Source organism: Electrophorus electricus, chromosome 21 (assembly GCF_041902795.1).
Source record: "Electrophorus electricus isolate QZ-2024a chromosome 21, ASM4190279v1, whole genome shotgun sequence".
In the NCBI taxonomy this organism is placed as follows: Eukaryota; Metazoa; Chordata; class Actinopteri; order Gymnotiformes; family Gymnotidae; genus Electrophorus; species Electrophorus electricus.
This window is the reverse complement of record NC_137517.1, coordinates 7,175,734-7,190,392: the sequence shown is the minus strand read 5'-3', so window position 1 is coordinate 7,190,392 and position 14,659 is coordinate 7,175,734. Positions and strand designations below refer to the sequence as shown.

The window sequence follows — 14,659 nt, the reverse complement described above, 5'->3', positions numbered from 1 at the left end:
ATCCTGGTGCACATAAGGAGGATCCTTCAGCACCTGACCCCTCAGCAGTCCATCCTCTCACGCCATGCTCACAAGAGGATGCTCTTCTTCAGTGTGCTGCCTCTGCTGCACCCTGTCTTCAGGATGACACTATCTTAAAGACACTCTGGTCACTGGAGGCCTTGCCTCCACCACAGCTAGGATGACTCCATCTCCATTGCACCCCGCACTGCTATTCTCTGAAAGACTCATGAATTTGTTCTTTTTTCCTTTACAACACACCTGACTGAAGAGCTTGATATTTCACAGGTCAGACACTCTCGTCCAGAGCAACTTACAAATTTCATTCATATTACAGAGGTAGGCAAGTGAAGTCTTAGGAGCCTTGTACAAGGACCCTAATTGGTATAGCATAGAGTACTTGTCGAACAGGATTTGAACCCCATGCCCCCTCAGGGGCAGAGTGCTGTTACCCACAGCACTGATCGTTGATTGTCGTTAAAACAAGAATGTTCAGTGAAAGCACCTGCAGTCAACTAGTCTTGAGAAACAACTGGTCAGTTGCCTAAACATGTGTCTGTTAAAACAAAGACATTACAGGCTCAAAAGGAAATAAAAGCATATTTGTGCTGTCCTTTAAATAATGATTCGGTGACCAGCAGTTATGCACAGATCATTGCAAATGCCCCATTAATCAAATGCATGCACTCCAATTGTACCTTCCACAAATATTTTGTTTGCAGATGGGCGGAAACATGCCTAACGTATATTCTATAGTATGGAATGTGATAGAAGCTTTGTATACATCTGATCTAACAGGAATGAAATGCAAGTGTGCCCTAAAAATGACATTGAAAAGTACAAAAAAAGCATTTTGCTAATAATATAACCCTTTTAGAATATACAATAAATGCATGTAAAGCATATTTATGAGTGCATGTTGTCAATGCATGATCATCATAGAAGACCCTTAGATTTTTTAAATAATTCTTTTTATTATTTTATGCCATGTTTTAAAAAAACGACACAGCAGATATCAAAATTACAAGAGAGATAGGGGAGAAAAAGCATTTTATTCTTTTCTTATCAGGGCTAGTCACGCAGATTCTTTATTGGGTATCCCAGTAGCCTGGAGAACGAAAAGGTTCCCACACCTGAAAAGTTCTCTGGAAATAATAATAGTAAATGAAGTCAAATTTTTTGTGACCACAGAGTAAAGCTACTACACTGCTGCTGCATATTCAACATATGATGAGGGTATGTAAAATACATATGTAATTTATATTTTCATGTAGACCGTGTTTACTACCTGCATTAGATCTTCTGCTCCTTAAATTCAGCATTAATCGAGTTCCCAGAGTTGCTCCTATACTCATGAATTTGTTCTTTTTTCCTTTCCAACACACCTGACTGAAGGGCTTGATATTTCACAGGTCAGACACTCTCGTTCAGAGCAACTTACAAATTTCAGTCATATTACAGAGGTAGGCATGTGAAGTCTTAGGAGTCTTGTACAAGGACCCTAATTGGTATAGCATAGAGTACTTGTCGAACAGGATTTGAACCCCATGCCCCCTCAGGGGCAGAGTGCTGTTACCCACAGCACTGATCGTTGATTGACGTTAAAACAAGAATGTTCAGTGAAAGCACCTGCAGTCAACTAGTCTTGAGAAACAACTGGTCAGTTGCCTAAACATGTGTCTGTTAAAACAAAGACATTACAGGCTCAAAAGGAAATAAAAGCATATTTGTGCTGTCCTTTAAATAATGATTCGGTGACCAGCAGTTATGCACAGATCATTGCAAATGCCCCATTAATCAAATGCATGCACTCCAATTGTACCTTCCACAAATATTTTGTTTGCAGATGGGCGGAAACATGCCTAACGTATATTCTATAGTATGGAATGTGATGGAAGCTTTGTATACATCTGATCTCACAGGAATGAAATACAAGTGTGCCCTAAAAATGACATTGAAAAGCACAAAAAAACCATTTTGCTAATTACATAACCCTTTTAGAATATTCATTAAATGCATGTAAAGCATATTTATGAGTGCATGTTGTCAATGCATGATCATCATAGAAGACCCTTAGATTTTTTAAATCATTCTTTTTATTATTTTATGCCATGTTTTAAAAAAACGACACAGCAGATATCAAAATTACAAGAGAGGTAGGGGAGAAAAAGCATTTTATTCTTTTCTTATAAGGGGTAGTCACGCAGATTCTTTATTGGGTATCCCAGTAGCCTGGAGAATGAAAAGGTTCCCACACCTGAAATGTTCTCTGGAAATAATAATAGTAAATGAAGTCAATTTTTGTGTGACTACAGAGTAAAGCTACTACACTACTGCTGCATATCCAGCATATGATGAGTGTATGTAAAATGCATATGTAATTTATATTTTCATGTAGACCGTGTTTCCTACCTGCATTAGATCTTCTCCTCCTTGAATTCAGCACTAATCGATTTCCCAGAGTTGCTCCTATACTCACCATACTCCACCTTACTCAGGAAACCTGTGTTGATGGTCAGCTTGACTGGGACCTTCACTTGCACCTCCTTCCTCACCACATTCACAGTGAGCTTGGTGTGGGGAGGGATTTTGGCTGGCAGGCTGACACGGACAGCCTTCTTCTCTGTTCTAGTGTTGCTGCTTCCTTTCTCCACTGTGAAAGTATTGCTCAAAGTGAGGCTGCTCTCTGCCTTCACTAAACCCACATTCAACTCAAATCTTGCTCCCACACTGATGCTTGATTCGTTGTGGAAGCTGAAGGTATCAGTGACAGCCTGCTCGTACTCTTGATCCAGCTCCGTGGAGAAGTTTTGCTCATGATCTGTATCATTCCGACCATCCAGGGTGTCAATGACAGCAGATGACACACGTTCCTCCTTCTGGCTCCAGAGGACCTCAGCTGTTATAATGGCCCTGCCCGGGTTTAGAGGGCGCACATGAGAGACTTTGTCATTGAACCAGTCATAGATAGGCACATCATGAGATGCTCTGGCCACCATCATAGCGCCACCTCTATTTGAATGCTCATAAAGGACCCAGGCTCCTCTCTGCACCTTGTGAGAAGAAGCTGTATCATTGAAAGAGCCATAGGCCAGGTTTGTCTCACAGGTAAGAACAGTGCTCCTACCTCTGTATGCCGAGTGTTCATACAGTGTGATCTGAGGATTTGTCAGGTCATCTGTAATCATCTCTAGTGATGAAATGCTGTCATTGGGATTCACTCTGTTGTATTCTCCTTCTTCGTAGACAGCCTGGGAGCCACTGAAATTGATATCTGTGTAAGCCACCCATGGATTTCCAATCACCTTCAAAGAGGAAATGGTGTCATTAAAAAAGTGCTCAACCAAGTTGGAGACATTGGAGGTAAACTCTTTGCTGAGACCCTCAAAATTAATATGCTCATAGACAATGATCTTGTTCATGGTGTCCGGCAGAGTTAGTATCCCTGAAGTCAGTACAGGAACAGATGAGACTTAGACAGTGGAAAAAGAGGAGGAATCCCTGTTCATATATAGGAGGGCTGCAGTGGGTGGGAGTGGGAGGATCTGCAGGTTGTTCCCAAGCACAGGAAACAGATACCTGCACTGTATCCCAAAACAAAACCGGCCAAGCCAATAGTTTCCAGCAGCCATTTAAATGGCACTGAAGATTTACAACACATCATTGCTGACGTGCATTCAGCAAGTGCTTCTGCCTGAAACTGGAAAACAGACAGGAATGTGGAATTAGTAGCTTTGGGCCTTGCCAAAAGCTTACGCTTTCACCCTATTAACTGTGCTTTTGACTGGATCTCTAACTCCCTCCCTCCTTTTCTCTCTCCTTCCCTTAACCTTCCCTCTATGCAGATACCTATCTCTATCCTACACAAGGTTCATCAGGAATAGTAGCTGTATAGCTGCTCCCCTCATGGCTCTACTAAAGGGAGCACCCACAAAGCTGCAGCTGCTGAGGCACTCATCTGTGCATTAAAAAAGTCAATCATGATGGCTCCATTGCTCAAACAACCTGATCTTTCTAAAGCTTTTATACTTGAGGTAGACACTTCGGAGACTGGGGTAGGAGCAGTGTTGTGTCAGCGTGTAGGACCCAAACAGAAGCTCCATCTCATAGCCGTTTACTCCCACACACCCGCTGAATGGTACTACTTGCGGTAAATCTAACAATCCAGGAGTGGAGACATTGGTTAGAAGGAGCCAAGCACCCTTTTAGTGTGATCACTGACCACAAGAACCTGGGATGCATGAAGTCAGTTAAACATCTGAACATCCTGGTGCAGATAAGGAGGATCCTTCAGCACCTGACCCCTCAGCAGTCCATCCTCTCACGCCATGCTCACAAGAGGATGCTCTTCTTCAGTGTGCTGCCTCTGCTGCACCCTGTCTTCAGGATGACACTGTCTTCAAGACACTCTGGTCACTGGAGGCCTTGCCTCCACCACAGCTAGGATGACTCCATCTCCATTGCAAACCGCACTGCTATTCTCTGAAAGACTCATGAATTTGTTCTTTTTTCCTTTCCAACACACCTGACTGAACGGCTTGATATTTCACAGGTCAGACACTCTCGTTCAGAGCAACTTACAAATTTCAGTCATATTACAGAGGTAGGCAAGTGAAGTCTTAGGAGTCTTGTACAAGGACCCTAATTGGTATAGCATAGAGTACTTGTCGAACAGGATTTGAACCCCATGCCCCCTCAGGGGCAGAGTGCTGTTACCCACAGCACTGATCGTTGATTGACATGTTAAAACAAGAATGTTCAGTGAAAGCACCTGCAGTCAACTAGTCTTGAGAAACAACTGGTCAGTTGCCTAAACATGTGTCTGTTAAAACAAAGACATTACAGGCTCAAAAGGAAATAAAAGCATATTTGTGCTGTCCTTTAAATAATGATTTGGTGACCAGCAGTTATGCACAGATCATTGCAAATGCCCCATTAATCAAATGCATGCACTCCAATTGTACCTTCCACAAATATTTTGTTTGCAGATGGGCGGAAACATGCCTAACGTATATTCTATAGTATGGAATGTGATAGAAGCTTTGTATACATCTGATCTAACAGGAATGAAATGCAAGTCTGCCCTAAAAATGACATTGAAAAGCACAAAAAAAGCATTTTGCTAATAATATAACCCTTTTAGAATATACAATAAATGCATGTAAAGCATATTTATGAGTGCATGTTGTCAATGCATGATCATCATAGAAGACCCTTAGATTTTTTAAATTATTCTTTATATTATTTTATGCCATGTTTTAAAAAAACGACACAGCAAATATCAAAATTTCAAGAGAGATAGGGGAGAAAAAGCATTTTATTCTTTTCTTATCAGGGCTAGTCACACAGATTCTTTATTGGGTATCCCAGTAGCCTGGAGAACGAAAAGGTTCCCACACCTGAAAAGTTCTCTGGAAATAATAATAGTAAATGAAGTCAATTTTTTTGTGACCACAGAGTAAAGCTACTACACTACTGCTGCATATCCAAGATATGATGAGTGTATGTAAAATACATATGTAATTTATATTTTCATGTAGACCCTGTTTACTACCTGCATTAGAGCTTCTGCTCCTTAAATTCAGCATTAATCGAGTTCCCAGAGTTGCTCCTATACTCATGAATTTGTTCTTTTTTCCTTTCCAATACACCTGACTGAAGGGCTTGATATTTCACAGGTCAGACACTCTCGTTCAGAGCAACTTACAAATTTCAGTCATATTACAGAGGTAGGCAAGTGAAGTCTTAGGAGCCTTGTACAAGGACCCTAATTGGTATAGCATAGAGTACTTGTCGAACAGGATTTGAACCCCATGCCCCCTCAGGGGCAGAGTGCTGTTACCCACAGCACTGATCGTTGATTGTCGTTAAAACAAGAATGTTCAGTGAAAGCACCTGCAGTCAACTAGTCTTGAGAAACAACTGGTCAGTTGCCTAAACATGTGTCTGTTAAAACAAAGACATTACAGGCTCAAAAGGAAATAAAAGCATATTTGTGCTGTCCTTCAAATAATGATTCGGTGACCAGCAGTTATGCACAGATCATTGCAAATGCCCCATTAATCAAATGCATGCACTCCAATTGTACCTTCCACAAATATTTTGTTTGCAGATGGGCGGAAACATGCCTAACGTATATTCTATGGAATGGAATGTGATGGAAGCTTTGTATACATCTGATCTCACAGGAATGAAATACAAGTGTGCCCTAAAAATGACACTGAAAAGCACAAAAAAAGCATTTTGCTAATAATATAACCCTTTTAGAATATCCAATAAATGCATGTAAAGCATATTTATGAGTGCATGTTGTCAATGCATGATCATCATAGAAGACCCTAAGATTTTTTAAATAATTCGTTTTATTATTTTATGCCATGTTTTAAAAAAACGACACAGCAAATATCAAAATTACAAGAGAGATAGGGGAGAAAAAGCATTTTATTCTTTTCTTATCAGGGCTAGTCACGCAGATTCTTTATTGGGTATCCCAGTAGACTGGAGAACGAAAAGGTTCCCACACGTGAAAAGTTCTCTGGAAATAATAATAGTAAATGAAGTCAAATTTTTTGTGACCACAGAGTAAAGCTACTACACTGCTGCTGCACATTCAACATATGATGAGGGTATGTAAAATACATATGTAATTTATATTTTCATGTAGACCGTGTTTACTACCTGCATTAGGTCTTCTGCTCCTTAAATTCAGCATTAATCGAGTTCCCAGAGTTGCTCCTATACTCATGAATTTGTTCTTTTTTCCTTTCCAACACACCTGACTGAAGGGCTTGATATTTCACAGGTCAGACACTCTCGTTCAGAGCAACTTACAAATTTCAGTCATATTACAGAGGTAGGCATGTGAAGTCTTAGGAGTCTTGTACAAGGACCCTAATTGGTATAGCATAGAGTACTTGTCGAACAGGATTTGAACCCCATGCCCCCTCAGGGGCAGAGTGCTGTTACCCACAGCACTGATCGTTGATTGACGTTAAAACAAGAATGTTCAGTGAAAGCACCTGCAGTCAACTAGTCTTGAGAAACAACTGGTCAGTTGCCTAAACATGTGTCTGTTAAAACAAAGACATTACAGGCTCAAAAGGAAATAAAAGCATATTTGTGCTGTCCTTTAAATAATGATTCGGTGACCAGCAGTTATGCACAGATCATTGCAAATGCCCCATTAATCAAATGCATGCACTCCAATTGTACCTTCCACAAATATTTTGTTTGCAGATGGGCGGAAACATGCCTAACGTATATTCTATAGTATGGAATGTGATAGAAGCTTTGTATATATCTGATCTAACAGGAATGAAATGCAAGTGTGCCCTAAAAATGACATTAAAAAGCACAAAAAAAGCATTTTGCTAATAATATAACCCTTTTAGAATATCCAATAAATGCATGTAAAGCATATTTATGAGTGCATGTTGTCAATGCATGATCATCATAGAAGACCCTAAGATTTTTTAAATAATTCGTTTTATTATTTTATGCCATGTTTTAAAAAAACGACACAGCAAATATCAAAATTACAAGAGAGATAGGGGAGAAAAAGCATTTTATTCTTTTCTTATCAGGGCTAGTCACACAGACTCTTAATTGGGTATCCCAGTAGCCTGGAGAACGAAAAGGTTCCCACACCTGAAAAGTTCTCTGGAAATAATAATAGTAAATGAAGTCAATTTTTTTGTGACCACAGAGTAAAGCTACTACACTACTGCTGCATATCCAAGATATGATGAGTGTATGTAAAATACATATGTAATTTATATTTTCATGTAGACCCTGTTTACTACCTGCATTAGAGCTTCTGCTCCTTAAATTCAGCATTAATCGAGTTCCCAGAGTTGCTCCTATACTCATGAATTTGTTCTTTTTTCCTTTCCAATACACCTGACTGAAGGGCTTGATATTTCACAGGTCAGACACTCTCGTTCAGAGCAACTTACAAATTTCAGTCATATTACAGAGGTAGGCAAGTGAAGTCTTAGGAGCCTTGTACAAGGACCCTAATTGGTATAGCATAGAGTACTTGTCGAACAGGATTTGAACCCCATGCCCCCTCAGGGGCAGAGTGCTGTTACCCACAGCACTGATCGTTGATTGTCGTTAAAACAAGAATGTTCAGTGAAAGCACCTGCAGTCAACTAGTCTTGAGAAACAACTGGTCAGTTGCCTAAACATGTGTCTGTTAAAACAAAGACATTACAGGCTCAAAAGGAAATAAAAGCATATTTGTGCTGTCCTTTAAATAATGATTCGGTGACCAGCAGTTATGCACAGATCATTGCAAATGCCCCATTAATCAAATGCATGCACTCCAATTGTACCTTCCACAAATATTTTGTTTGCAGATGGGCGGAAACATGCCTAACGTATATTCTATGGAATGGAATGTGATGGAAGCTTTGTATACATCTGATCTCACAGGAATGAAATACAAGTGTGCCCTAAAAATGACATTGAAAAGCACAAAAAAAGCATTGTGCTAATAATATAACCCTTTTAGAATATCCAATAAATGCATGTAAAGCATATTTATGAGTGCATGTTGTCAATGCATGATCATCATAGAAGACCCTAAGATTTTTTAAATAATTCGTTTTATTATTTTATGCCATGTTTTAAAAAAACGACACAGCAAATATCAAAATTACAAGAGAGATAGGGGAGAAAAAGCATTTTATTCTTTTCTTATCAGGGCTAGTCACGCAGATTCTTTATTGGGTATCCCAGTAGACTGGAGAACGAAAAGGTTCCCACACGTGAAAAGTTCTCTGGAAATAATAATAGTAAATGAAGTCAAATTTTTTGTGACCACAGAGTAAAGCTACTACACTGCTGCTGCACATTCAACATATGATGAGGGTATGTAAAATACATATGTAATTTATATTTTCATGTAGACCGTGTTTACTACCTGCATTAGGTCTTCTGCTCCTTAAATTCAGCATTAATCGAGTTCCCAGAGTTGCTCCTATACTCATGAATTTGTTCTTTTTTCCTTTCCAACACACCTGACTGAAGGGCTTGATATTTCACAGGTCAGACACTCTCGTTCAGAGCAACTTACAAATTTCAGTCATATTACAGAGGTAGGCATGTGAAGTCGTAGGAGTCTTGTACAAGGACCCTAATTGGTATAGCATAGAGTACTTGTCGAACAGGATTTGAACCCCATGCCCCCTCAGGGGCAGAGTGCTGTTACCCACAGCACTGATCGTTGATTGACGTTAAAACAAGAATGTTCAGTGAAAGCACCTGCAGTCAACTAGTCTTGAGAAACAACTGGTCAGTTGCCTAAACATGTGTCTGTTAAAACAAAGACATTACAGGCTCAAAAGGAAATAAAAGCATATTTGTGCTGTCCTTTAAATAATGATTCGGTGACCAGCAGTTATGCACAGATCATTGCAAATGCCCCATTAATCAAATGCATGCACTCCAATTGTACCTTCCACAAATATTTTGTTTGCAGATGGGCGGAAACATGCCTAACGTATATTCTATAGTATGGAATGTGATAGAAGCTTTGTATATATCTGATCTAACAGGAATGAAATGCAAGTGTGCCCTAAAAATGACATTGAAAAGCACAAAAAAAGCATTTTGCTAATAATATAACCCTTTTAGAATATACAATAAATGCATGTAAAGCATATTTATGAGTGCATGTTGTCAATGCATGATCATCATAGAAGACCCTTAGATTTTTTAAATTATTCTTTTTATTATTTTATGCCATGTTTTAAAAAAACGACACAGCAGATATCAAAATTACAAGAGAGATAGGGGAGAAAAAGCATTTTATTCTTTTCTTATCAGGGCTAGTCACGCAGATTCTTTATTGGGTATACCAGTAGCCTGGAGAACGAAAAGGTTCCCACACCTGAAAAGTTCTCTGGAAATAATAATAGTAAATGAAGTCAAATTTTTTGTGACCACAGAGTAAAGCTAATACACTGCTGCTGCATATTCAACATATGATGAGGGTATGTAAAATACATATGTAATTTATATTTTCATGTAGACCGTGTTTACTACCTGCATTAGATCTTCTGCTCCTTAAATTCAGCATTAATCGAGTTCCCAGAGTTGCTCTTATACTCATGAATTTGTTCTTTTTTCCTTTCCAACACATCTGACTGAAGGGCTTGATATTTCACAGGTCAGACACTCTCGTCCAGAGCAACTTACAAATTTCAGTCATATTACAGAGGTAGGCAAGTGAAGTCTTAGGAGCCTTGTACAAGGACCCTAATTGGTATAGCATAGAGTACTTGTCGAACAGGATTTGAACCCCATGCCCCCTCAGGGGCAGAGTGCTGTTACCCACAGCACTGATCGTTGATTGACATGTTAAAACAAGAATGTTCAGTGAAAGCACCTGCAGTCAACTAGTCTTGAGAAACAACTGGTCAGTTGCCTAAACATGTTTCTGTTAAAACAAAGACATTACAGGCTCAAAAGGAAATAAAAGCATATTTGTGCTGTCCTTTAAATAATGATTCGGTGACCAGCAGTTATGCACAGATCATTGCAAATGCCCCATTAATCAAATGCATGCACTCCAATTGTACCTTCCACAAATATTTTGTTTGCAGATGGGCGGAAACATGCCTAACGTATATTCTATAGTATGGAATGTGATAGAAGCTTTGTATACATCTGATCTAACAGGAATGAAATGCAAGTGTGCCCTAAAAATGACATTAAAAAGCACAAAAAAAGCATTTTGCTAATAATATAACCCTTTTAGAATATCCAATAAATGCATGTAAAGCATATTTATGAGTGCATGTTGTCAATGCATGATCATCATAGAAGACCCTAAGATTTTTTAAATAATTCGTTTTATTATTTTATGCCATGTTTTAAAAAAACGACACAGCAAATATCAAAATTACAAGAGAGATAGGGGAGAAAAAGCATTTTATTCTTTTCTTATCAGGGCTAGTCACACAGACTCTTAATTGGGTATCCCAGTAGCCTGGAGAACGAAAAGGTTCCCACACCTGAAAAGTTCTCTGGAAATAATAATAGTAAATGAAGTCAATTTTTTTGTGACCACAGAGTAAAGCTACTACACTACTGCTGCATATCCAACATATGATGAGTGTATGTAAAATACATATGTCATTTATATTTTCATGTAGACCCTGTTTACTACCTGCATTAGATATTTTGCTCCTTAAATTCAGCATTAATCGAGTTCCCAGAGTTGCTCCTATACTCATGAATTTGTTCTTTTTTCCTTTCCAATACACCTGACTGAAGGGCTTGATATTTCACAGGTCAGACACTCTCATCCAGAGCAACTTACAAATTTCACTCATATTACAGAGGTAGGCAAGTGAAGACTTAGGAGCCTTGTACAAGGACCCTAATTGGTATAGCATAGAGTACTTGTCCAAACAGGATTTGAACCCCATGCCCCCTCAGGGGCAGAGTGCTGTTACCCACAACGCTGAGCGTTGATTGACGTTAAAACAAGAATGTTCAGTGAAAGCACCTGCAGTCCACTAGTCTTGAGAAACAACTGGTCACATGCCTAAACATTTATCTGTTAAAACAAAGACATTACAGACTCAAAAGGAAATAAAAGCATATTTGTGCTGTCATTTAAATAATGATTCAGTTACCAGCAGTTATGCACAGATCATTGCAAATGCCCCATTAATCAAATGCATGCACTCCAATTGTACCTTCCACAAATATTTTGTTTGCAGATGGGCGGAAACATGCCTAACATATATTCTATAGTATGGAATGTGATGGAAGCTTTGTATACATCTGATCTAACAGGAATGAAATATAAGTGAGCTTGGTGTGGGTAGGGATTTTGGCTGGCAGGCTGACACGAACAGCCTTCTTCTCTGTTCTAGTGTTGCTGCTTCCTTTCCCCACTGTATTCCTCAAAGTGAGGCTTCTCTCTGCCTTCACTAAACCCACATTCACCTCAAATTTTGCTCCCACACTGATGCTTGATTCGTTGCGGAAGCTGAAGGTATCAGTGACAGCCTGCTCGTACACTTGATCCAGCTCCGTGGAGAAGTTTTGCTCATGATCTGTATCATTCCGACCATCCAGGGTGTCAATGACAACAGATGACACGTGTTCCTCCTTCTGGCCCCAGAGGACCTCAGCTGTTATAATGGACCTGCCCGGGTTTAAGGGCGCACATGAGAGACTTTGTCATCGAACCAGCCATAGTTAGGCACATCACAAGATGCTCTGGCCACCATCATAGCGCCACCTCTATTTGAATGCTCATAAAGGACCCAGGCTCCTCTCTGCACCTTGTGAGAAGAAGCTGTATCATTGAAAGAGCCATAGGCCAGGTTTGTCTCACAGGTAAGAACAATGCTGCTACCTCTGTATGCCGAGTGTTCATACAGTGTGATCTGAGGATTTGTCAGGTCATCTGTAATCATCTCTAGTGATGAAATGCTGTCATTGGGATTCACTCTGTTGTATTCTCCTTCTTCGTAGACAGCCTGGGAGCCGCTGAAATTGATATCTGTGTAAGCCACCCATGGATTTCCAATCACCTTCAAAGAGGAAATGGTGTCATTAAAAAAGTGCTCAACCAAGTTGGAGACATTGGAGGTAAACTCTTTGCTGAGACCCTCAAAATTAATATGCTCATAGACAATGATCTTGTTCATGGTGTCCGGCAGAGTTAGTATCCCTGAAGTCAGTACAGGAACAGATGAGACTGAGACAGTGGAAAAAGAGCAGGACTCCCTCTTCATATATAGGAGGGCTGCAGTGGGTGGGAGTGGGAGGATCTGCAGGTTGTTCCCAAGCACTGGAAACAGATACCTGCACTGTATCCCAAAACAAAACCGGCCAAGCCAATAGTTTCCAGCAGCCATTTAAATGGCACTGAAGATTTACAACACATCATTGCTGACCTGCATTCAGCAAGTGCTACTGCCTGAAACTGGAAAACAGACAGGAATGTGGAATTAGTAGCTTTGGGCCTTGCCAAAAGCTTACGCTGTCACCCTATTAACTGTGCTTTTGACTGGATCTCTAACTCCCTCCCTCCTTTTCTCTCTCCTTTCCTTAACCTTCCCTCTATGCAGATACCTATCTCTATCCTACACAAGGTTCATCAGGAATAGTAGCTGTATAGCTGCTCCCCTCATGGCTCTACTAAAGGGAGCACCCACAAAGCTGCAGCTGCTGAGGCACTCATCTGTGCATTAAAAAAGTCAATCATGATGGCTCCATTGCTCAAACAACCTGATCTTTCTAAAGCTTTTATACTTGAGGTAGACGCTTCGGAAACAGGCGTAGGAGCAGTGTTGTGTCAGCGTGTAGGACCCAAACAGAAGGTCCATCTCATAGCCGTTTACTCCCACATACCCGGTGAATGGTACTACTTGCGGTAAATCTAACAATCCAGTAGTGGAGACATTGGTTAGAAGGAGCCAAGCACCCTTTTAGTGTGATCACTGACCACAAGAACCTGGGATTCATGAAGTCAGTTAAACATCTGAACATCCTGGTGCACATAAGGAGGATCCTCCAGCACCTGACCCCTCAGCAGTCCATCCTCTCACGCCCTGCTCACAAGAGGATGCTCTTCTTCAGTGTCCTGCCTCTGCTGCACCCTGTCTTCAGGATGACACTATCTTAAAGACACTCTGGTCACTGGAGGCCTTGCCTCCACCACAGCTAGGATGACTCCATCTCCATTGTACCCCGCACTGCTATTCTCTGAAAGACTCATGAATTTGTGCTTTTTTCCTTTCCAACACACCTGACTGAAGGGCTTGATATTTCACAGGTCAGACATTCTCTTCCAGAGGAACTTACAAATTTCAGTCATATTACAGAGGTAGGCAAGTGAAGTCTTAGGAGCCTTGTACAAGGACCCTAATTGGTATAGCATAGAGTACTTGTCCAAACAGGATTTGAACGCTGTTACCCACAGCGCTGATCGTTGACTGACGTTAAAACAAGAATATCCTGTCTCTCACTCAGTGGTTATGTACAGCGTTAATGTAACCGTGAGTGGATGTGCAACCAAGAGTGTGTGTGGAGGCCTTTCAACACTCATGTATACAACAAATGACGTGATGGATATGAAGTGCTGTGAGGGGGATCTGTGTAACAGTACTGGCAGCTTACACTGAGTCTCTTCGTCTTTGTGGGGCATCTGCTCTCCTCCACCTTCCTCAGCTCAGCTTTGTGGTAACCTCCATTCAGGAAATGGTTTAAACAATTATTACCATGTTTGCTCTAAATTATCAAATCAGTGTGCATGCATTCATACTGCACCTACAGCAATTCCTAACTGATAACTTTGTAATTTCTCCATTTTGTGTATCAAGAAAGTATGACGATGTCTAATGTAGTACAATAAAAGAATTAACCGTGGTGCAATCTTGTCCTTTAATTTCTACAGTTTCAGTTTAATAGCATAATGATGCCTCCTGTGCTATGTTCAAGTTCAAGTTCAAGTTCGGTTTATTTGTCACATACATAGTCATACACAGTACAACATGCAGTGAAATGGTGGAGAGTGCTCTGTCCAAACTGAGGAAGAGATCCAGGGGTGCATAGAGAAAAAAATATATATACAGATAAATATATATTCTATGTATGTACAAAAATATATTAACAATGTATGTACAATATA

The 14,659-nt window shown here is 40.1% G+C and overlaps 2 pseudogenes; both read right to left on the bottom strand.

Moving 5' to 3' along the window:
* Positions 1 to 2,138: 2,138 nt before the first annotated feature.
* LOC145652948 (epidermal differentiation-specific protein pseudogene) lies at positions 2,139 to 3,422 on the bottom strand (annotated as a pseudogene).
* Positions 3,423 to 7,807: 4,385 nt separating this feature from the next.
* LOC118240659 (epidermal differentiation-specific protein pseudogene) lies at positions 7,808 to 12,674 on the bottom strand (annotated as a pseudogene).
* Between the last annotated feature and the right edge of the window lie 1,985 nt (positions 12,675 to 14,659).